General features: G+C 41.4%; 1 long non-coding RNA gene across 1 annotated transcript; it reads right to left on the bottom strand.

Moving 5' to 3' along the window:
* Positions 1–7,562: 7,562 nt before the first annotated feature.
* Positions 7,563–13,421, bottom strand: LOC150041046 (uncharacterized). The gene is made up of 5 exons (XR_016533887.1): positions 13,364–13,421; positions 10,008–10,118; positions 9,169–9,229; positions 8,835–8,991; positions 7,563–7,928 (listed from the first exon to the last, which is right to left on the bottom strand). It is a non-coding gene; the product is annotated as an uncharacterized LOC150041046 (long non-coding RNA).
* Positions 13,422–23,570: the final 10,149 nt, after the last annotated feature.

Genomic DNA, 23,570 nt, shown 5'->3' with positions numbered 1-23,570 from the left:
GCACTTGCTTGTCTCCCCTGCTTAATTCACTAGAGCTTATCTTATTAACAACATTAGTGGTGAGTCTTCTTCACTTTTCTGTCTAGACTAGCCTCTACCAGTGATCCTTTGTATATCAGCCTCCTGAGTAACTAAGATTACAGAAGTGAGCCTCTTATACCTGGTAGGTAGATATTTGAACTCTGGTAGTTGTGCTTGTGAAAAATTCCCTGTGTTGTTTGTGCCATGTCCACAAACTGTTTTTGCTTTTTATTTTTAAAATAGTTTCTCACAAACTGGGATGACAGTCATGAACCACAGTGCCAGCTTTTTATTAGATGAGCTGGGATCTCCTAACAGTTTTTGATGCCAGTACTGGGGCTTAACTCGAGATTGAAGCCCCAGTATTGGCACAAAATAAAGAAGAGAAAACATGAGCTGCAACTAGCAGGGCAATATGGATATACCAGACCTAAGCTTTTGAAGCTCACATCAAATTACCATGTGCCACTGATGCTTGGTTCAACGCTGCAGAAACCATGTTGGAAAACTCACCTTAAGGAGAGGGAGTTTGGCTTAGCAGTAAGGAGTGCTTGCCCAGCATGCAGGAAGGCCCATCTTCAATTCCTTGGTACCACATACTCAGAAAAAACAGCTGGAAGTGGTGCTGAGGCTCAGGTGGTAGAGCTCTAGCCTTGAAAAAGACCAAGGCCACTGTTCAGGCCCAGAGTTCAAGTTCCGGACTGGCAAAAATATATTTTTAAAAAATCACCTTAAAATTTCTATCCATTAGAACCTCCATTAGTATCAAAATCAGTGTTTTTCCATAGGATTTTCCAAACAAATGGACAAAGGCAATGCAGATTTTCTTTTAATGAGGAATTGCATCACTACAAAGACATAAGCTCATCTCTGGCTTCTCCTGACTCCAATTTTGCACTCCAGTCCTAAAGGACCCCAGATAACTTACTTCTTGCAGCATTAATATAGGGTAGGAGTAGCTGGAAAACAGTGAGGTGATGCCGTAAGACTGTCCTAGTCAGGAAAATACTGTAGGTGGGGTAAATGAAACTGGGCTCTGACCTCCAAGCTCCAGAGTCTGGCTAATGATCTGGTATTTGAGAATTGTTCAGAGAGTCTTAAGTTTATCAATTTCTGTGTCAAAAACTAAGAGCTACTTTCATAATGATAAGGAATAAAGGAATTGAAGCTGAGATGTTATCAAAAGTTCTAGGGCAGGCTTGGAGTATGGCCTAGTGGTAGAATGTTCACCTAGCTAGAGTGTTTGCCTTACATGCACAAAATCCTGCGTTTGATTCGTCGGTACTACATACACCCACAAAAGTCAAAAGTGGTGCTGTGGCTCAAGTGATAGAAAGCTCAACTACAGTACCCAGGACCTGAGTTCAAACCCCAAGACTAGCCAAAAAAAACTTCTAGGGCATGTATCATATAAAATATAAGAATAAAATATATAGTTGGGCACGTGGCTCATGCCTGTAATCCTAGCTACTCAGGAGGCTGAGATCTGAGAATTGAGGTTCAAAGCCAGCCCAGGCACTAAAGAACCTGAGACTCTTATCTCAAATTAACCACTAGAAAATGGGAAGCAGGGCTGTGGCTCCAGGGGTAGGATGGTAGCCTTGAGCTGAAGATCTCAGTGACAGTGCTCAAGCCCAGAGTTTAAGGCCCATGACCCACAAAAAAAAGAATAAAATCTCCTGATCCCTTAGGCCTGCTCCTCAGATCTCTCCTCTTTACTGTGGGCTGAGGAGGATATAAAGAGGTGAAGAGGGCTTCATTTGCTAGGGATTGGGTTCCTGCTCTCCAGGGGCATTTTATTTTGGGAGGAGTCTCAAAGTCTTTTAAAGCAATATTGCACATGAAATCTCATTGAAAAGTGGAGAGAGGAAGGGCTCTAGGAGATGAAAGAGAGGTGAATATCTAGAGAAGCTGGAGCAGGAAGCTGGGCATTATGGCACTAAAAAGGTAAATGAGGATTGAGGATAAAGAAGCCATATCAGGTGACTGCTGGAAAGGCAGCTGAAGACATTGCTGATCACAGTGGTCTGAGAAGGTGATTATAGGAGGGTAGGCCAGCTCCTTTGTATAGTACAGATCAAGACATGTTCCTGATATAAGGAGAAGTATATGAAGAGACCCTGGGCTTGTCCAAAAGAGATATGGTTATTAGGCTAGACAGACGGTAAAAGGTAAGACTGGCAAAACATCATAATGAAAAAAAGAAGGGAGAGCTGAGAGGGGACATGGGTCTGGCCTGTCTCTTCCACCTTTCTTTCTGCATGCAGATTGCTGTCATATAGGTCACCCCATTTGCATTTCACCATCTATTGCACAGTTGTGGGGTCTGTCATGAAGTAAAAGCCAAGAGGAGAAGGCCAAGCTCGAGCAGTGCTTTTTTGCTAGCCTCTTTGTGAATCTGCCAAATGCTTTATATCCAATATATTTGATTTTGTTTTTGAAGCCTCAGGTATTTTCGAAGACTTAAACCCTTCTTAATGAAGTAGGGTAATTTCTTGACTGAGGTTATATACTTTTCATCTGCATTCATTGTTAATTTGGAAACTGAGGCATTTCAGTGTGCTTTCCAAACAGCACTGTGCAATCTTATATCATTAGTTTTCAGTGGGGTTCTAAGAAGGTTTGTAAGCCATGTCTTCATTTATGTTGTCATTGCACAATACTTATATATGCTTAAATAAACATGAAGATGTTTTCATTTTGTGTCTACAGATATGGGCGTATTTGTTTGTGCATGTAATTGTGTTTGAAGACACAATAATCTTTTATTGCAAGAACAGAAAAATATTGGTCATTCATTTCTGTGTTATAAACAAACTATCCTGAGCTAACCCACCCTGAGAGGACATAATCTGGGGCTATTGGGATGGAGTACTGTGCTGTGTGGACAAGTAAGCAAGCTTGCCTGAGCTTAGTTTTCCTACCCAGAGCCAGAAGCAGCAAGCAAGCTCCAGGGCCTGGTCTGAGGCCTCTATCCTCCTACTAGTTATTGCATTCTGCTTACTGGCTTCTCTCTACTCTCCTCCACCCTACCCTGCTGCTGAATCTGCTCTACTGAGGGTATGTCTGAGACTAAGTCATAAAGTTCCTGGAGTTGGCATTCCTCAATGCACACAATAACAACAACAACAACAACACACAGAGTAAAGAGAACTGCACACACAAATTTAAGCTCACTATGTCTAAAGATATAAAAGAAAACAATTTTTGTGCTGTTACTAAGGCTTGAACTCAGGGACTCAACCTCTGATTTTTATTTTTATTTTTATTTATTTTTTTTTGCCAGTCCTGGGCTTGAGCTTGGGGCGTAAGCACTGTCCTTGGACTTTCTCAAGGCCAGAGCTCTACCACTTGAGCCTCAGCACCACTTCTGGCTTTTTTCTATGTATGTGGTACCGAGGAATCGAACCCGGCCTTCGTGTATGCTGGGCAGGCACTCTACCATTGGGCCAAACTCCCGGCCCTCTGATTTTTATTTTTATCACTGACACTGTACCTCTTGAGCCACACCTCTAGCTCTAGTGTTTTGCTGATAAATTTTATACACTAGTCTCTTGGATTTGTGTGCTCAGGCTGGCTTTGAGCCATGATCCTTACACCTCAGCCTCTTTAGTATCTAGAATTACAGGCATGAAGCCAGCACTGGTGAATAATCAATTATGTTATTGATAAAAGATAAATCCATAAAAAGTACATGAGATATTTCAAAAAGTTTACAAATTTTGGAATGGAAAAAATGCAGCATTGCTTAGTAACTCACAAGAGAGCCTGAGGAAAATACTGAAATGTAATGAGAAGGCAGCTGTTTATGTATTAGCGCAGGATCTCCATAAGAACAGACCCACTAAATTATGTGCCTGATTTATATGCAGTATCAGCCTAGATACTTATGGAAGCAGAAAACTTCCTCAATCTGCCCTCTGCATGTTCACACCCAGAAAACCTGGAGATTTAGATCAAAATTCTGAATGCAAGAGAGTGAATAAGGCTGATTCGTGTCACTCTGAAGGTTTGTAGTCCAGAGTTATGAAAGACAGAGAAGATAAACGTTCTAGCGTCTTTCTTCAGTCAATAAAATGATAATTCAAGCTTTATTTTCTTACGATTTTTGTTTTGTTTTGTCTTATTTTTCAGGCCAACAAGGGATCTGTTAAAGGCAGTTTACATTGTTTACTTGATTCCACCTACAGATTTAAATGATAGTTGTCTCTGAAGAGACAAATATACCAACAAATGATGTTTGATTCAGTCATGTTAATATATTGCATTAACTATCAGAGCTCAGTAGTCTAGGAGGGAGATGAAGGGAAATTAGCAATAGCTAAAATCCAATATCTGGAATAAAGCATTGAAGCCTAAAAGAAATTTGAACAGAAAGGAAGAATTAAGACTTCATTGTGCCCTGTATGTGCAGCTGTATCTTGTGAAGACAAAAGAAAGAAACAGTATTTAAAATGAAAATAGAGGAGAAATTTCCATACTGACCAAAGACGTAAAGATGAAGAAGCTCTGCAAACTCCTACAGGATATATGTGTGTGTGTGTGTGTGTGTGTGTGTGTGTGTGTGTGTGTGTGTGTGTGTGTCTGTGTGTCTGTGTGTCTGTGTGTCTGTGTGTCTGTGTGTCTGTGTCTCTCCCTCTTCCTCTCACTTGCAGCCCAAATTGCCAAAGACACAGGAAATATGGGGCTGGGAGTTTGACCTAGCTGTAGAGTGCTTTTCTAGCATGCACAAAGACCCAGGTTCGATTCCTCAGTACCACATACATAGAAAAAAGCTGTAAGTAGTGCTAAGGCTCAAGTGGTAGAGTTCTAGCCTTGAGAAAGTCCAAGGACAGTGCTCAGGCCCTGAGCTCAAGCCCACGATTGGCAAAAAAAAAACCAAGTTGACATTATACTAGAAAATTTGAAAGGGTAGAAGAAAAATAAGACAAATTGGATTTCTGAGATGTAATAGCTTATAGAATGAATGAAAATCTGTCCAGGAGTTACTGGAGGAGGTGGATACTGAGATGGCTTAGAAGAAGGATGAAGGGCCAAGAACTACTCTGATTTGTTCACAGGAATATGTTATCTTCTAAGGGTAGTTCACTTGCCTTTTTTTGTGCTGGCCCTGGGACTTACACACAAGACCTGGGCTCTGTCCCTGAGTATTTTTGCTAAAGACTAGTGCTCTGCTACTTGAGCTGCAGGGCCACTTTTGGCTTTTTCGTGATAAGTTGGAGATTAGAGTCTCAGAGAATTTCCTGCCATGGCTGGCTTTGAACTGTGATTGCTCAGATGTCAGAATCCTGAGTAGCTATGATTATAGGTATGAGCCACTGGTGCCCAGCTCATTTGGATTTTATCATCTGACACTGGAGACAATTTACCCCACAGTGAAATTAGTGTATAACACACATCAAATTTCACCACTTATTATTTGGGGGAGGGAGGAGGAATCTGGTCATCACTTGTTCCAACCTTGGCATCCATTTTACAGTTTGTCTTCAACAATACAAAATGTGTTTGGGAGGCTCTCAGTCACTGTCTCTCTGTCTCCCTGTCTCTCTCCCTCTCCCTTTCCCTCCCTTTCCCTCTCCCTCCCCCCTGTAAACGAAGAGATGGAAAGAGCGAATGAGGAAAAGAAACAGAGATAGAAAGGGAAGAGAGAATGATAAATTAAAGTAACTATGCCCAGTGTACTAGAATCTTATTAAGGAATCTGAAGGGTATAATGTATTTCTTTTCTTTCTTCTTTTTAAAATTTTATTGTGAGGGTAATGTATAGAGGAGGTACAGTTACATTCATCAGGCAGTCGGTGCATTACTTCTTGAACACTGATACCCCTTCTCATGTTTTTTCCCCTTTCCCTCCCTCCACTCCATCCTAGCAGTATTTCTATATGCTCATATTACTTAAAAATCAGCTATGGTAAACAAACTGTGGAGACTTTTAGATCGATGAGTCTACTTTGCCCTACATGTGTACATATAACCTCTGATGCCTCCGTGGCTCTCCAAGATAGAATTGTCCTTCATATTTCTTCCTAAGTAGTCTTTTGAGCTTTTGATAATAAATGTTGACTTGTCTCATGAAATTTATTGTACAAGTATTCATTTTTTGTTTTTTTAATTTTTGCCAGTTCAAGGGCTTGAACTCAGAGCCTGAGCACTGTCCTTGGACTTTCTCAAGGCTAGAGCTCTACCACTTGAGCCACAGCACCACTTCCAGCTTTTTCTATGTATGTGGTATCAAGGAACTGGACCTGGGTCTTGGTGCATGCTAGGCAAGCACTGTACCATTAGGCCCAACTCCTGGCTCTACAAGTATAATAATAAAAATAATTTATAACAGTACTGGGGCTTGACTTGTACTTTTATCCTTGATTTTTCTCTCCAGGCTGCTGCTTTACCACTTGAGCCAGGCCTCCATTTTGGGGAAATGTTACAATTAGTGCTACTTGAGTTTATAGCTGCCTAGCTGCTGTGTAAGAAAATTGACAGTAGCCAGGCACTGTGGCTCATGCCTGTAATCCTAGCTACTCAGGAGGCTGAGATCTGAAGATTGCTGTTCAAAGCCAGCCTGGCCATAAAAGAACCTGAGACTCTTATCTGCAATCAACCTCTAGAAAATGGAGAGTGGGGCCATGGTTCAAGGGGTAGGGCAGTAGCTTTTAGCTGAAGAGCTCAGAGACAGCGCCCAGGCCAGATTCCAAGCCCCACCTCTGACAAAAAAGAAAGAAAAAAAAACTGCTTTCAACCTCAGCAAAATCAAGGTCAGTTTTTAGGAGAAAATCCAGTTCTCGGGGCTGGGAGTGGAAGCTTGGTGGTAGAGTGCTCATCTATCATGCATGAAGCCCTGGGTACAATTCCTTGGTATCACATAAACACACACAAAAGCCAGAAGTGATTCTGTAGCTCAAGTGGTAGAGCTCTAGCCTTGAGCAAAAATGTGTCCAAGGAAAGAACCAAGGCCCTGAATTCAAGCCCCAGGACTGTCCAAAATCAAAATACAAACAAACAAACAAGTTCTCAAAGTTGGTGTTAAACAATGATTGCCCAGGACCTTATTTGGGCTGCTTTAGAGCTATGTTCCCCATATATCTTGGGGATAAATGGAAGCAGGGTAGGGCCAGGGAGGGTGGAGATCAGCTAGCAGATAGAGTGCAACACATCATTGCTACCAGTAGGAGCAGAGGCCTCAGAGTATGCCCTAGATCTTGAGGGCTGGTCTGGCTCTGGGTGGGGGAACTGAGGTCAGGCAAGCTTGCTGACTTGTCCACCCAGTCTAGTACCCAGGCCCAGCATCCTTGGATTGTGCCCATTCAGGGTGGTTTTCCCCATGGTGAATTGGTTACAACACAGAAAGAAAGCACCAATAGTTTTCTTTTCCTTGCAGCAAAAGTTTATTGTTTCATCAAGCACAAGTATACATGTACACACATACATACACAACAAACCTATGGACTCAAAGTGAAAATACCTTCACATTTCCACATGCATGTATAAGTGCAGGAGTGTGTACTCATTGTGGAATGACAAAGTAAATGAAAACACAGCTTACAAACCAACTTAGAACTCTACTGAGAACTGACTACATTAGGTTACACAATGCTATTTGGAAGGCACAGTGAAATGCTCCAGCTTCCAAATAAATAGTGGATGGAGGTAAAGAATTAAAAGAGTCTCAAGGCTTATAAAACACCTAAAAGATTTAAAAACCAAAATCACGTATATTGGATATCTGATGCATTCAGAAAAAGAATTGCAAATAAGTAACACTAGCAAGGGCTTCTCCGCTGGGCTCTTACTTCAATAAACAGATTTTCCCCCAGATGTTGAATAGGCCATGAAATGAAGCTGTATGAATTTGATGGCAGACAGGGCCAGGAGCGGGGGCAGGGGCTGTCATTTCTATATTCAGCAATCTGCAGGCAAAAAGGAAGGAGAAGGTGACAGGTCAAACCCATGTCCCCTCCCAGTTCTCCCATTTTTGTTTTGGCTCATATAATCAAATATTTGAAAGCCAGACCATGTTACAAACTTAAACTTAATCCTGTCTGACCTCTGCATCTCTAGTCTTATCTCTTTACTTCCTTTTAGCCTTCACAGTCACCACATCCCTTTTGTTCAAGTCGAGTGTTTCTGCATACGCTACTCCGTATATTAAGAACATACCTTAATCCTCACTAAACAAAATGGCTGGCCTAACCTCCTACATTCACCTTCCAAGACCACCATGATCAACTTTTCCAGCTTCAGCCATCTTTTCCTCAGTTGCTGTGCTGTAGCTTCTTCATTTCTACCACAGCTCCCATTCACCTTTTTGGTGCAAAAATTTCTAGCCTCCTGCCCTAGTTTACCTAGGTGTTTATCTTTTCTTCTACTTCAAACTCTCCTTCCTCTTCTTTCTGCACATCGGTGTTATCTCTTACAAAATACTACTTATTTATAAAGGCATCCATCCTCTGTTTTGAGAGTAAAAGCGCTGAAACAGTGACCTGATTCCCTTGCAGAAAAAAATCCCTCATCAGAAAACAGAAGGTGTTGGAGATCAGGTTCTGTCTTTGTAGTCAAGAGGTCTTAATATTCTCTTTTATATGTGCTAAGTTCTGTCATTCTTGGGGTTTTTGTTTTGAACACAAACGCTGATATACTGAAGACTCACTGAACAACTTTCAAGTACAAGCTCATTATTCAGACTCAGAACTTGGGGGCCTAGCACCAATTTCATTCACTCCAGTGCTGCTTTCTTAGCTAGAACCTGCTTATTACATCACTATGGCATTTTCCAATTATTCCCATCCTTTATTAATGCTTATGAAGCAAGCTACCAGGGGAATGTCGATCATGGTTCTGGGACTGGGGACCAGAAGGGGCCTGAGGAGAGTTTTTCAGAATCATCAGAGCCTCAGCAGCCTCTAGCATCTGTTGATACTCCACATCTTGAGAAATTCTAAGTATCAAGGCCCGCTCTGGGCCATTGGAGACCTGCAAAGGAAAGAAAGTAAGAAAATATTGACTAGGAAAGCATACTTTCTCACATCTGGAATTCTCCTTTAGAATATAGGCCCCTTGAGCACCCACTCCTACCTCAAATCCTTCTGATCTTCCCACTCACCAAGCTAGTCCCCTCCCATGGTTTTCCATCCCACTCCTTCACAATACCTGTAGCTGCAGTTGAACGGGCTCAGGGGTGTTAGACAGAGGATGGATCCAACTTAAATATCTGGGAACAATTGAGAAGTCAGGAAATTAAACTCTCTGGCAGGCACATATCATATGGAGAAAGAAAAGGGCAAGATTTCACATTAACAGAATGTGGAAATCTAATTGGCTGACAAAACATTAGTCCTTATGGCAAATGCAAGTCCTTTCTGGTGATTTTCCTGTTTTCATTTTGTGACTTTTTTTACTCTTTCTTTCCTGCCAGAGCTACAATGAAGATGATGGAGGTTCAAAGATATTTAGATCACGGTCTGCAGCTATCTGGAAAGATGTAATTAGTATTCCTTTCTGGTGACACTGTCTTTTTACCAATCTGCTGGGTCTGTACAAACAAACCTGGCTCATGTCTAGGAATCTTCCTTTCCTGTATCACTGTGGCTATGGCCTTCATGGATCTGCTTTTCAGTAGAACCTTCTGTCTCTTCAGTCTCTTTAAATATGGAGTAACAGTCACTACAGACCAAACAAATACTAGTTTACAGGCCCTGTGCTAATCTTCTTCTCAATATTTATAGATATAGAATATTCTGTTCTCATGATCTCTAAGAATGGTATGATTGGGAAACAAAGTACTGCTTCTCCAAAGTCTCACCAACAGGAAATATCAAGGCCAAGATCCTTGTCCTAGGATGATAATCTGAGATAATGCCTTCTCCTGCCCTTTTTCTCCTCCTACTTATATTGATCTTCCCCACTCCTACCTTGCAGGGAGACTAGCTTAAAATTGAACACAAAATAACACAAGACACATTAAACTTCATGATTGCTGTTTTACTCACATTGTGGTCAAAGTAGGAGTCACAATGACAGAAATCAGTACTTCCCTCTCCATGTTCACAGGGTTAAAAAATCAAAGGCAGAGTGTGCGCCAAAGGGTACTGGGAGCTCTCCTGCAGGGTCAGAGATCACAGGTAAGAATTTGGGAGTACTAGAACTGCCAGGGATATAGGAAACTCTGAAGCTGAGCTGTGAAAACTGAAAAAGGTTTGAGAGATTAGAACATCTCCTCAACAGCACTTAGAACACTAGAGCTGGCCATGGAAGGGTTAAAACAGAAGCTCTGGGGCCTAGAGTTTGGCCTAGTTGTAAGAGTGCTTGCTCAGCATGCCCAAAGACATGAATTTGATTCCTCGGTACCACATATATAGAAAAACTCTGGAAATGGTGCTGTGGCTCAAGTAGTAGAGCTCTAACCTTGAGAAAGCCCAAGGACAGCGCTCAGGCCCTGAGCTCAAAGCCCAGGACTGGCAAACAAACAAACAAACAAACAAAAACAGAAAGCTCTGGAGAGGATTGAGACTAGAATGGCATCCCCCTTCCTTAGTGCTGAAAAGGCTGGGAGTTGAATCTTGGGTGCTGATAACTTTGAAGGCTAGATAAGGTAGACTTCATGTCTGGGCTTTCCTTGGGCTGCAGTTTCCCATCTCAAAATACTAAGGGAGGGCTGGGAGTTTGGCCTAGTGGTGGAGTGCTTGCCTAGCATGCACAAAGACCTGGGTTTGATTCCTCAGTACCACATAAACAGAAGTGGTGCTGTGGCTCAAGAGGCAAAGCTGTAGCCTTGAGAAAGCCCAAGGACAGTGCTCAGGCCCTGAGTTCAAGCTCCGGGGTTGGCAATAATAATAATAGAACCAGTATGTCACACACACACACACACACACACACACACACACACACACACACACTTTTGGCTCTGATTGTAATATTAATACAGACACTTTATTTTTTTACATGTATCCATGGTAATCTTCCCTGAGTGAACTCAAATAAATATGCTTGCTTGTGGGAACTTGGGGCCCAAATGCTGGTGAGCCTTGAGACCCCTGGTTCCTCCCCCCATCTCTCTATGTGTTTGTATTTTTCTAATTTTTTGACTCCAGTATCTCATCGTGCTGCCTCAGGTTGCAGTTAGCAACACAGGGAGAAAAATGGGATAGGCATATTGGAATGCGAACAGGAAACTAATGTTAGAAGATGGAAACCTTGAAGACCAGCCCATCTTATTTGTCAATTTGCAACTGGGGTACTCAGGCCCAGGGAGCAGTGATTTTTTTTCCAGAAAATATGACAAGTAGCTTGTAGGTTAGAGATGGAACCTGTGTTTTATGGACACAAGGAAGGAATCAGGGTAGGGGTTGGCTGTGGCCCTGCCCCACTAGCAACTGACTCTCCCTACCTGATGTAGGATAATGCAGGGGTTTGTCCAAGACTTAAACAGTTTTCTCTTTTGTAGATCATATTAGAGAAAACAACTTCCTATCCCTAGGCCAAATCTAATATATTCCATCATCATTCGAAGGTCCATCTCCCCACTGACCTTTTTTTAAAAAAATATATATCTGCCCCCTACCTTTTCTTCCTACAAACACTTGGAACCTAACTTTGATATGATGTTATATACACAAATGAACTAAAGCCTGCGAAGTGCTTGTTGGAAGTCAACACTGTAACTCACTGATAGGACTGGTAGAGAATTTACTCATGATTCCTGCACCCAGACTCAACGCCTGCCCTGGGCAGAGACAGCCACTTAAGGCACCTGTTAGATTCAGGAGTTGAAGCCAAGTTTTGGTCTTGGAAACAGATACCTTCTTAGTACCATACCCACTCTCTCCGGAAAGCATGCTCAACAGGCAAGTCTGTTTGTTAGAGGGGATGAGGCTCAATGCTGAATTTAATCACATATCAAGGAAATCTAACTTATTACCATACTCAGAAGGCAGCACCAACTCTGACTGGCATGTCCAGAAAAGAGATGTATTTATTGTCTCTCATTTGAGTGCTCATGCTGTGGAAGTTTACATTATCACAAACCTTTCCTGGAAAAAAGATGAATCTCCCATGGGGGCATCTTTGCTCCTACTCAGTTTGGTTCATTTTAAGTTAGAGAAGCAGCAGGGTAGAGCATTCATGTTGTGGAGTTTTATGATTGTATAATCAGAAGTACAAAGCAGAATAGCCACACAACTATCACTAGTTTACTTGCAATGTTTTTGGGAAAGAAAAGAAACCTGAGATTTCTAGTAATGTGTTCTGCATGTTGCTCACGTGTGCAATCTGTTTTTCCCCCTTCTTTATAGCTATAGCTATCTCTCAGTGTTACCTTGATGTTCTTCCTCAGGTAGCATCTTTCCCAACAAACCCCACTCATACATATCCTCTCCCATACAACCTCTTGGCACAATTCCCTACACTTTCAATGTGATCATGAGCCACTTGCTCACCTTCACTCCCTACATATTAATTTCAGGCAGAGACAGCAGACTGAAGCCTGTTTGATCAACTCCTTTCTAACTCCTTTGATCTAACTCCTTTCTTTTGCATTATCCTGTGCAACTAGTGTTCCCAACTAGTGTTCTCAGCATTGTTCCATTATTTTCCTTACACTGTGTATTATTCACTCCCCACAGGTGATTTTGTGCCCCGTCCACTCAATACCTACTCTCATGTATTCCCTGTATTCAAGTTTCCCTCAACATTCCTTTTCAGGCTTTTTTTCACACACACACACGCACGCACACACACACACAAACTTAATCTTAATTATTCCTTTGGTTTCCCTCTAGACTGATTACCTCCTTGTACCCCACAAAATCATGCTGTTCTCCTGGATGCCTGGCCCTCTAGTATTGTTTTCCTTCACCCCTTCACTTATTCAATCAAGTGCCAATCCCTGAGGTAGGCAATAGTAACTCCTTGGGACACCAAATTATTTCTTGGACCAACATAGCCTCCCTCACTTTGTACAACTGTGTTTTCCTCCACAACGTCCTATCTCCCATGTTCCTTTCCACATTTTAACAATAGCAATGTTCACTTTTACTTTTTTCCCACCACCGACTCCCAACATCCTATACTGGCTCCGTGCTCTAACGGGGTGAGAGAGAGGAGGTGCACCCCTTTTTTCATTGCATCTTGTTCTGAGGTGAAGAGTCAAAGGCAGTGGTATGAGCCTTAAAAGAGTTCAAGTAGCAGGAAGGGGGTAACAGGATGCTGCGACCGGTGAGTCTTTCCCACTCCACAAAACGGAAAGAAACTGAATCAGGAATTTGGAGCTGCTCAGAGGAAAAGAATGAGGGAAGACAAATGAAATAAAGAGAGCCAGAGTCCCACTGTTGAGGTAGCCCATTATTACCTCAGCCAGTAGTAGGGTGTAATCTACTCGTGGAACATCGATGGAGGACCTGTCTTCTCTCTTGCTTGCTCCGGCTGTAGTCCTGACTTTAAGAAAGCCCAACAAGGTGCCTTTGCTCTCTTCGATCCCACCACCTCGTACCCAGTGACGAACCAATGGGCTGCCTTTGTTCTCTTCAATCCCACCCCTCTCGTGCATAGTCACCAACTACGAGAGCCAATCGGCTGCCTTTGCTCTCTTCAATCCCACCCCACTCGTGCATAGTCACCAACTACGAGAGCCAATCGGCTGCCTTTGCTCTCTTCAATCCCACCCCGCTCGTGCATAGTCACCAACTACGAGAGCCAATGGGCTGCACTTTACTCTCTTCTCTCCCACCCCTCTCGTGCATAGTCACCAACTACGAGAGCCAATGGGCTGCCTTTGCTTTCTTCAATCCCACCCCGCTTGTGCATAGTCACCAACTACGAGAGCCAATGGGCTGCCTTTGCTCTCTTCAATCCCACCCCTCTCGTGCATAGTCACCAACTACGAGAGCCAATGGGCTGCCTTTGCTCTCTTCAATCCCACCACGCTCGTGCATAGTCACCAACTACGAGAGCCAATGGGCTGCCTTTGCTTTCTTCAATCCCACCCCGCTTGTGCATAGTCACCAACTACGAGAGCCAATGGGCTGCCTTTGCTCTCTTCAATCCCACCCCGCTTGTGCATAGTCACCAACTACGAGAGCCAATGGGCTGCACTTTACTCTCTTCTCTCCCACGCCTCTCGTGCATAGTCATCAACTACAAGACCCAAGGGGCTGCCTTTATTCTCTTCAATCCCACCCCTATCGTGCATAGTTACCAGCTACAAGAGCCAATGGGCTGCCTTTGCTCTCTTCAATCCCACCCCTCTCGTTCATAGTTACCAGCTATGAGAGCCAATGGGATGCCTTTGCTCTCTTCTATCCCACCCCTATCGTGCATAGTTACCAACTAAAATAGTCAATGGGCTGCCTTTGCTCTTTCTATTCCAGTTCCTCATGCTCACTGGCCAATCAGCATTGAGTTCTCCCGTTGTTGGCTAGCTGCGGTTTTGCTCACTAGCCTTCTTGTGGCTGCTTGTGTGCTAAGCCAAGCTGCTGTACAGAGGAAAGTGTTGCTGTTTCCAAAGCCAGCTTCCTTGTGGATATGAAATATGCTGTATGTATGCCACCATTTTCCCTTTAAAAATTCAACATCAGAGCAAGCACCATTGCCTCACACCTGTAATCCTAGCTACTCTGGAGGCTGAGATGTGAGGCTCACAATTCAAGGCCGTCCCTGGTAGGAAAGTCTGTTAGACATCTTCAATTAATCACCAGAAAACCAGAATTGGCGCTGTGGCTCAATGTGGTAGAGTACTCAGGGCAAATAAGCAAGCAAGTAAGCAAGCGAAAAGAAAACCTCAGGGATGGCACATAGACCCTGAATCCTGATTTCAAGCCACTACTGCCATCCTTAACCCCCAGGGAAGTTACACCATCTGCAGACACCTTGTTCCATACAAGTGAAAAGCAGTAGTTTTCCAAGGATGAACTTGTCTATTCCTGTGCCTCATACCACACTGCCTTAATTTTTCATGGTTTTGTGTCTGCTAGCACAAGTCACTGGACTTTTCTTCAATACTGGTGTTTAGTTCTGCTTTGCAAATACCAGGGTTTGAACTCATGGCCTAGTGATCTTGCTTGCTCGCTCTCTCTCTCTCTCTCTCTCTCTCTCTCTCTCTCTCTCTCTCTCTCTCTCTCTCTCTCTCTCTCTCTCTCTCTCTCTCCCCCTCCCTCCCTCCCTCCTCCTCTCTCTCTCTCCCCCAATGCTCTGCTGCTTGAGCTATAACTTCACTTCTGGCTTTTTTACACATTAATTGGAGATAAGAGTCTCAATATTCCTTGCCAGGATGACTTCAAGCCACAATCCTCAGATTTCAGCCTCCTGAGTAGGTAAGACTTTAGGTGTAAGCCACTGGCACCTTGTTAGATATTAATCCTTTTATCCAGTCAATAGTTGGTTAATATTTTCTTCCATTCGGTGGATTTTTACTGATTGTTTCTCTTGATGTGTGGATATCATTATTTTTTTGTTGGCCCTTGAGATTAAACTCAGGCCTGGTCACTGTTCCTGAGACTCTTTGGGCTCAGGCTTTTTTGTTAGTTAATTGAAGAAAAGAGTCTCACAGACTTTCCTGCCCAGGCTGACTTTGATCTTTAGAGAGCCTTAGATCTCAGTCTTAGTAACTAGGTTTACAGGAGTGAGCCACCAGTGAATGTCATTCCCTATGTTTTCTTGTAGTACTTTTAAGGTTTCAGGTATGACTTTAAGGTCTTCGGAATTACTTGTTCTACAGGGTGAAAGATATGGTTATATTTTTCAGTTTTTTGCATGTGTATAACTAGGTTTCCTACCACCATTTATTTTAAAAGACTAACATTTCAGCTTGGTCAAAAATCAGACAGTTCTACCTCTGGATAAAATAGCAAGTCAAAAACTCCTTGAACAATTGCATAGACCAACTAGACCTAACAGACATCTGCAGATTATTCCACCCAGCAACACCAGAATATACTATTTTAAGTGCCACATGGAATATTTTCTAAAATAGATCACATTTTAGGTCATAGAGCAAATCTGTGCAAATTCAGAAACACTGAAATTATTCTCTGTATTCTCTCAAACACAACAGCATAAAATTGGAACTCAACACCAATCTCCACCAAGGGAAACCCTATAACTCATGGAGACTGAACAACACATTGTTGAATCACCAGTGGGTCATTGAAGAGATCAGAAAAAAGTCCAGCAGTTTATGTTATTTTAAAAAAATGAGCACACAAGATACCAGCTCCTTTGGGACACAGAAAAGGCAGTACTCAGAGGAAAATTTATAGCTCTGAGTGCCTATATTAACAAGCTGGAAAATTTTCAAATCAACAATTTAATGATGCAATTGAAGATACTGGAAAAAGAGCAACAAACCAAACCCAAATCCAGTAGAAGGAAACAAATTATTAAAATTAAAGCAGAATTAAATGAATTAGAGTCCCCCCAAAAAACATAGAATCAACAAAACAAGGAGTTGGCTCTTTGAAAAAAAATTAACAAAATTCACAGACCATTAGCAAATCTGACAAAAAAGAAGGGAGCACACCCAAATAAACAAAATCACAGATGAGGATGGTAATATCATGACAGAAATTACCAATATCCAGTGCATTATAAGGGGATACTTTTCAAATCTTTATGTCAACAAATTTAAGAATCTAGAAAAGATGGACGAATTCTAACAAATGTTGACATACCCAAACTGAACCAAGAAGATCTACACTTAATAAACAGACCCATTTCAAGTAATGAAATAGAAATGGCAATAAGAGATCTCCCATCCAAAAAAAATTCCAGGACTGGATGGATTCACAGCTGAATTCTATAACGCCTTCAAAGAAGAACTCACACCAATACTCCCTCAAACTCTTCAATGAAATTGGAAGCGAAGGCTCTTTGCCAAACTCATTCTATGAAGCCAGAATAACCTTTATCCCAAAACCAGACTCATCAAAGTAAGAGAACTACAGACCTATTTCTTTGATGAACATTGATGCAAAACTTCTTAACAAAATACTGGCCAACTGTCTTCAACAACTCATCAAAAATTTATACACAATGATCAAACAAGATTCATCACAGGGATGCAAAACTGGTTCAATATACATAAGTCAATTAACATAATTCATCACATCAACAGAAGCAAGGACAAGAATCATACGATTATCTCAATAGATGCAGAAAAAGCATTTGACATGATCCAACACCCCTTTATTCTAAAAGCTCTGGAGAAATTACGAATCCATGGAACATTCTTCAGTATAATAAAGGCTGTGTACAACAAATCTACAGCTAGGATTATACTAAATTGTGAAAAGCTAAAGCCATTTTCTCTAAAATCAGAAATGAGACAAGGATGCTCACTCTCTCCACTCCTCTCTAACATAGTATTAGAATATCTAACCAGAGCAATAAGGCAAAAAGCAAACATAAAGGGAATCCAAATAGGGAAGGAGTGTGAAACTTTCCCTCTTTAAAGATGACATGATTCTTTACTTAAAGAACCCTATAGACTCCATTCCCAAGTTACTGGAGCTTATTCAAAGTTTGGCAAAGTAGCATCGTATAAATTTAACCCTCAAAAATCAACTGCTTTTCTGTATGCCAACAATGAGAAGAAAGAGGCAAAAATCAGGAAATCAAGCCCTTTTGCAATAGCCTGACAGAAAATAAAATACTTAGGAATTAACTAAGGATTTAAAGGACCTTTATGAAGAAATCTTTAAAACCTTAAAAAAGGAAATTAAAGCAGACCTAAGGAAATGGAAAACCCTCCCATGCTCCTGGATTGGAAGAATTAACATCGTGAAAATGGCAATCCTGCCAAGGGCTATCTAGAAATCCAATGCCATACTCATCAATATCCCAGTGTCTTTCTTTAATGAAATAGAAGAAGCAATCCAAAAATAGATATGGAATAATAAAAGATCTCATATAGAGAAAACAATCCTTAGCAAAAAGCACAGTGCTGGAGGAATATCAATACCAAACTTCAGATTCTATTACAGAGCTATAGTAATCAAAACAGCTTGGTACTGGCACAAGAATAGGCATGAGGATCAATGGAATACAACTGAAGACCTAGAAATCAACCCATAGACCTATGGCTACCTAATCTTCGATATGGAAGCCAAAAGAATAACATGGAAGAAACAAAGCCCCTTGTGGGGCATGTCACATCAGGGAAATGGAAACCTATGCTGTAAAAGGAGGCCTAACTCATGGCCCAGTGCTCATTCCCTGGTCTTGGGACTGCACCTGGCTGAGATGGTGCCTGCCACCTGGTTGGACCAGGCTCTCCCCCTCCTGGAGTAAGGCCATCTCTGGGATAGGCCCCAAACCCTTCTACCCTCTCCAACAGCACAGGAATCCTATGTTAGCTGAATGTACTTCCTCAATAAATGAGTTCCTGCCTTGACGGGTCTCCCTGACACATCTGATTGTCCTCCAGCTAGGGAGGGCTGGGTGTGGGTGGTCAGTCGGCCCTCACCTTTCTCGGATAGTCCTGGTCGGGGTGTGTTCTCTCTATCCCTCCTGCAGGTCCAGAGGGACCAAGGACACCTCTTTAACAAATGGTGCTGGCAGAATTGGTTAATCACCTCCAAAAAAACTAAAGCTAGATCCTTCTATGTCACTCTGCACCAGAATTAGCTCCAAATGGATCAAAGACCTTGAGGTAAAAACAGTTATCCTGAAAACAAGAAGGAATAGGAGATACACTAGGATTCCTTGATACAGGTAGAAACTTTCATAATAAGGGTCCAGAAACACAACAACTTTAAGAAAGTTTGGACAGAAGGGACTGCATTAAACTGCAGAGCTTCTGTATGTAAAAAGACATACCTAGCAAGTTAAATAGAAAACCCACAGAGTGGGAGAAGATCTTCACTAATCATAAAACAAACAAAGGACTCATTCATTTCTAAAATATACCTACAGCACAAAATATTGAATCTCTCAAAAATAAACCCTCCAAGAATCAACCATCCCATTAAATGGTGGGCTAAAGACTTAAAGAGAGACTTCTCTGAAGAAGAGAAGTGGCCTATAGACACATGAAGAAATGCTCAACATATCTGGCCATAAAAGAAATGCAAATCAAAACAACTTTGAGATTCCACCTCACTCCAGTTAGAATGGCCATGATCAAGAAATCTAATAACAACAGATTCTGGTGGGGATGTGGCCAGGAGGGATCAATACTACACTGTTGGTGGGGGTACAAACTTGGTCATCCACTCAAAGACTAAACATAGAGCTCCCTTATGACCAGAAATCCCACTCCTTAGCATTTACCCAAATGTCCAGAAGCAAGGCCATACTAAAACTACTAGCACAATAATGTTCATTGCAGCAATATTTACCCTAGCTAAGATATGGAATCAACCCAGATGCCCCTCAGTAGACGGATGGATCAAGTAGATGTGGTATTTATACAAAATGGAATTCTATACTGCCATCAGAAAGAATGACATCGCCCCCTTTATAAGGAAATGGAAAGACTTGGGAAAAAATCATATTAACTGAAGTAAGTCAGTCACAAAGGAGCATAGGCTCTATGGTTTCCCTTATTTGTAATAATCACCACACATTTAGGATTTTCCTAACAGAGGACACAATAGCTCAAAAGCTGTGTATATAAGGTCATAGAGGATGAGACTAAATGAAATGAGCTCTAGGTTAATAAAACAAGAGGTTTATCCTTGTGATTTCTGTTCTTAATGTACTATGTAAAGATATTTTTCTCTCTCTTTTTGTTTTTTCCACTTATGGTTAATCTCATGAAGTCACTGTATCTGAATTTGTATACTTGTATACTGTATACACATTTATTGGTTTATTTGAAATAGGGAAGGGAAGGGAGAAAACAAGATGACTGGGAGGGGAGATGGAGGGAGGAGGTAAAGGGGGACAAAAACATGAGAAGGGGTATCATTTCGAAAAATAATGTACCCACAATCTGATGAATATAACTGTAACCCTTCTATACATTATCCCAACAATAAAATACACCTTAAAAACAGCTGATTTATTTCTTGATATTCTATTATGTTCTATTAGTCCTTATATCTGTTTATGTGTCATGATCATATTGTGTCGATTCCTGTGGCTCTGTATTATAATTTGACATCTAGTATTGTGAAACTATCAGCTTTTTCTGCTTGATGTTGCATTGATTATTCAGTCTTTTTGCCTCCATATGAATTTTAAAATTGATTTTTCTATTTCAGTGACAAATGACACTAGAATTTTGATGGAGATTGAACTGAATCTATCAGTTGCTTTTGATAATAAAGCAATGTTCTTCATGTGGATTCTGCCAGTCCATGAACATAGACGGCCTTTTTATCTCCTGATGTTAGCTTTACTTTCCTTGTTCAGGATTTTATAATGTTCATTTTAGAAGTTTTTCACTACTTTTGATAAGTTTATTACTGGGTTTATTTTGAAGCTATTGTAAATGGAATTATTATCTTAATTTCTTTCTCCAACTATTCAGTTGATGTTCAGACAAGCTACTGATTTTTGTATATCTATTTTATATGTTGCTATATTTCTCAGATGTTTCTCAGATCTAGTACTTTAGGGTCCTTTATGTATAGGATCTTTATAATCTTTTTCCTTCCCTATTGGATCTCTTTTATTTCTTTTTCTTGCCTTATTGCTCTGACCAGGAATTCCAGTACTACATTAGATAGGAGTAGAAAGTGTGAACACCCAGGTGTTATTCCTAACTTTAGAGGAAATAGTACACATTTTAGACCCATTTGCCATTATATGTCTCTTCATTGGAGAATTGCACCCATTAACATTCAGTGCTATGATTTAAAAGGTATGTGGCAAGTCCTATCATTTTATTGTTTTCTAGTATTTTGCTCTTTCTGACTTGGTTATATTCTTTTTTTCACTTGGTTATATGCTCTGTTGATGGGCTTTATTTTTATGGTTACTTTATCTTCATCTTCTCTATAGGAATCCTTTTGAAGTGCTAGTTTAGTGCTCATCAACTAGTTTTTGTTTATCATGGAAGATTTTTGTCCTTTTATGAATGACAGATGTGCATAGCAGATTAATCTGATTGCAATTGTTTACTTTCAGTACTTCCAATTAATTATTCTGTGGCCTCCTTAATTTTAAGTTTTCTAGTGAGAAATCTGCTGTTACTCTTATGGGCTTGCCATTATATGTAGATTGGTGTGTTTCTCTTTGTTTTGTACACTTAAATATTTTAATTATGGCTGGGCGTAGTGCCTCACACCTGTAATCTAGCTACTCAGGAGGCTGAGATCTGAGGATCAAGGTTCAAAGCCAGCCTGGGCACAAAAGGATCTGAGACTCTTATCTCCACTCTCCAATTAAGCTCTAGAAGATGGGAAGTTTTCATCAGGACTGGTCCCCCAGCACCATTCCTATCAAAGAGAATTAGTGGTCTCTTGTTTTTTTCTTCTGCATGGGTTGGTGTTATACGTGAGTTGAAGATGAGTTATCCAGTCTTGTGCTGCTTGTAGCTTAGAAGCTTCCATTATTTGTGCTATTTCTGATCGTGTGATTCTTTTTAGTTTATGGCCGGACATGTTCCTTCTTGCTTTGTAGGTGACTTCATTTGTGTACCCTGTGGCACCATAGGGTGTCCCTCTGATGTGCATGGGACAAGTAATACACTGAGTTCTGTATTGGTGAGTGATTGAGTGGCTCAGGTTCTCTGAATGCAGGTCTCAGTTCTTTTATAACCAGAAAAGTAGTTATGTAACCCTGTAGAAGGATGAAACTGAAGAATATTATATGTTCCTCAGGTCTTGTGCTCACTTGGAACTCTCAGCTGTACTGTGAAGCAAGCCCTCCTGAATGTGTTGGTAGCTACAGGTTTGGCACTCTTTCTTTTTTTTTGCCGGTCCTGGACTTGAGCTCAAGGCCTGAGCACTGTCCTTGGGCTTTCTCAAGGCTAGAGCTCTACCACTTGGGCCACAGCACCACTTCCGGCTTTTTCTATGTGTGTGGTACCAAGGAATTGAACCCAGGTATTCGTGCATGCTACTTAAACACTCTACCACTAGGCCAAACTCCCGGCTCTCTTGGCTTGGGACTGTTTCTGCAGCAAACATCAAGCATTGAGTCTTGCTCAACTAAGGAAAAGTGGGACTATTCCTTATGCCCTTCACTCTCTGAACTCTTGGTGCTGTTTTAATTTTGCAGCTGCCCTGTGTTGGATGGACTGAAGCTGCTAACCGATGATCCTCTTATGTTCTCAGCTCAGCCAAATCAGAACTTCTCTCACTGTATGTCTTTCTCTCTCACTATATGTCCTCCTAAATGCCATAAATGGGTAGCTCATACCTGTCTGAGTTGGAATTGTTCCTTGAGTTTCAAGTCACTAGGTACAGCTTAACTTTTGAAACTGCTCTTTTACAAGATGCCCAGAAAACTCTCTTCCTGATTGGTTGCGCCCAGGAGTGTGCTAGTGGTTTACAATAGCCATTTCCACGGTTATTCTATCTATATGGTCATGTGCCTTGACTCTAGCCCTTTCCATGGTTACTCTGTCTCTATGGCTATGTGCTCTTAATTTAGCTGTTTTATTTCTATGGGCATATGCCTTTAGGCACAAGTTTGCTTTGCCGATATATTTATTTAAGTATTTTAGCTGTGTTTTGCTCCATTGCTTTTCGTCCTCATATTCACCATGTCAGTATTTTCACATCATTATCCCCTATTCTACCTTCCCATCTTCATGCCCATAACATTGGGCTCCAGGAAAAGCTCTGCTCCTTGTGCTGTATTTTTGGTCTGTTTTTGTTGGGCTTGAGTGCTCCTACCCAAGCATATGGTTTTTGTTTTTAAAAGCTTGGCTTGAGCTCTGTACTGGGCTGCAGGTCTTTGAGACAGGAGTCTACCTGAAGATAACTGGCTGTACAAGAAAGACTCACAATTCACCTTCTCAAAATGTGGCTTCTCTGTTTTCTCGGGACTGAGAAAATAATAATACATATATAATATATCCATATGCAATATAGTCCATATAATACAGTCCACTGGCTTCAAACGGAGATCCTCTGAATCAGCCTCCTGAGTAGCTAAGATTATAGGCATGTGCCATCAGTGCCTTTTTGTTGTTTGCTGGTCCTGGAGCTTGAATTCAGGGCCTGGGTACTTTCCCTGACCTTTTGTGCTCAAGACCTACTCCATTACTTGAGTCACATCCACTTCCAGATTTTTAGTGTTGTAGATAAAAATCTGGCTTTCCTGCCTAGGTTGGGCATGGATCCTTGACCCTTAGACTTCAGCCTCCTGAGTAGAAAGGATTACAGGCACAAGCCACTGGTGCCTGGCTGTTCCTTGAGTTTAAAATCTCTGATTACAGTTCAGTCTTATAGTCTCCCTAGCTGCAGGCCACTATACTCAACAATCTTCAAGAGCTTCTAAAGAGAAAAATCCTTTCATATCATTACTCTGCTTCACATTTTCCAGTGGTTAGAAATTCAAGCTCTTCTGTATAGAAGACTCTGCCTTGAAATGATGAACTATGTTTTAGGACTTGGCAGATGTGCACCTGAATCCTGATTCAGCCTTGTAGCTCTTCATGTTCTATG

Source organism: Megascapheus bottae, chromosome X, assembly GCF_031878675.1.
Source record: "Megascapheus bottae isolate mThoBot1 chromosome X, mThoBot2.hap1, whole genome shotgun sequence".
Taxonomy (NCBI): Eukaryota; Metazoa; Chordata; class Mammalia; order Rodentia; family Geomyidae; genus Megascapheus; species Megascapheus bottae.
The sequence above is the reverse complement of the archived record's forward strand: the minus strand, read 5'-3'. Positions and strand labels throughout refer to the sequence as shown.